Here is a 1,649-nt window from a genome sequence, read left to right on the forward strand (position 1 = left end):
TATGGGTCTCTGCGAGTTCAAAAGCATGCCCTTCGAGCTGTGCAATGCGCCAGGAACCTTCCAGAGGCTGATGGAATGCTGCTTGGGACAAGATTTTAGGGTGTATAAAAAGGGAGATTAGATCCCGTGATCCCAACGTATTGTTACACCTCTATAAATCACTTGTAAGGCTACATCTGGAATATGGGAACCAGTTTTGGGCTCCACATTTTAATAAGGACATTCAGAAGTTAGAGTCAGTTAAAAGGTGGGCAACTAGACTACTACAAGGAATGGAAGGCCTCCCATATGATGACAAGTTGAAAAAGTTATTAAGTGATTATTGGCTGCAATGGGGCTTTCTGGCTGGTGCCAGCCTCTCTTCTTAGCACACAGGAACCACAATCCCTACAGCATGCTTCAATGGATTCTCTCATCCCAGCCCAGTAAAACTACATATTTTACACAGTCATAAGCAGTTAAAAGGGATCTATTCTATTCAATTGCAAATGATCTAGATAAGACTGAGAATAAGATACTGCACGGGACATAGCAGAGTTGGTCAAGTTGAGTGGAGATGAGTTTGCTATTTGGCACAGCTTTTTGCATCAATAAAGCAAGTAAAAGGTGTGAAAGATAAAAAAAAGGGTGAAAGTGTGAAAAGTGAATTGGCCAAATTGAGGTGCATATAAAGTTTTTGCTTTCTTTCAATTCACTAATGGGGCTCATTTGAATCAGGTGAATTGAGTTCTGCTTTTGGAAACTGGGTTAAGAAGGGGTGCACCGGTCCTGGAGGTACTGCAATACCAGGTCAATGCGTGCAGTGGACAGAGCAAGATTTTTTCCATCTCCTTGTTCTAAAAATCCATTTAATATATGGTCCCCAGAGAGGGGACGTATCAGATATTAAACTGATAAGAACAGATTTAATTTTTTTTTTTTCTGTTTATCAGTAGGACTTCAAAATAACAAAGGTGATCGCCTCCCGTTGCCTGGGAACCGTCCAGGCACAAGAGGGCTATGTGTCACCAGAAGGCGCACACACTTCCTCAAGGCCGGCAGACGTGCAATCCCAGGCACCTTCCAGTACCGACCAAGGTAGCGTCCTCCGAAACTACACTTGATCTTAGCCAAAAGGCCGAGAAGCTATAACCCGAATTGGTTACGGCCTTGAGTGGCACCCTGGCCTATACCGGACACATCTTAGGGAGAGGGAGACAAACCCACGCCTACAGAAGACATTTTGTCACCCAAGCCAACCCTTGAAAAGGCTGTTTTGCAGAGCAAAAACAAGAAGAATGGTGCTTTTTGCAGCCGCCGCCCACTGCAATGAATCTGAATAACTCCTCCTTTTGGACACAAGCACCTCCCCTCCCCCTTGCAGTCTTTCCAATTCATGATACAAAAAGACGGACGGACAGGACAGGACAGGACAGGCTGCCTGACTTTCCGTCACTGCCACCCTTTGCCATCCTTGCCCGTAGAAAGCCCTTTCATCATCCCCAAACCCTAATCTTTTCCCTTCCCTTCCCAGATGCGTCTCACTCCCTTTCATTAGGAAGTGAGCGCAGCCTTTTCTCCGTTCTGCACATGCGCGACGTTAAACACAAATGCGCAGGCGTGCGTTCCATTACCCTCACTGCATTCCACTCCCATACAGGAAGTGGGCG

The 1,649-nt window shown here is 45.9% G+C and overlaps 1 pseudogene; it reads right to left on the reverse strand.

The window, feature by feature from the left end:
* Nucleotides 1-752: 752 nt before the first annotated feature.
* Nucleotides 753-958, reverse strand: LOC142288114 (U2 spliceosomal RNA; annotated as a pseudogene).
* Nucleotides 959-1,649: the final 691 nt, after the last annotated feature.

Source organism: Anomaloglossus baeobatrachus, unplaced genomic scaffold, assembly GCF_048569485.1.
Source record: "Anomaloglossus baeobatrachus isolate aAnoBae1 unplaced genomic scaffold, aAnoBae1.hap1 Scaffold_78, whole genome shotgun sequence".
Taxonomy (NCBI): Eukaryota; Metazoa; Chordata; class Amphibia; order Anura; family Aromobatidae; genus Anomaloglossus; species Anomaloglossus baeobatrachus.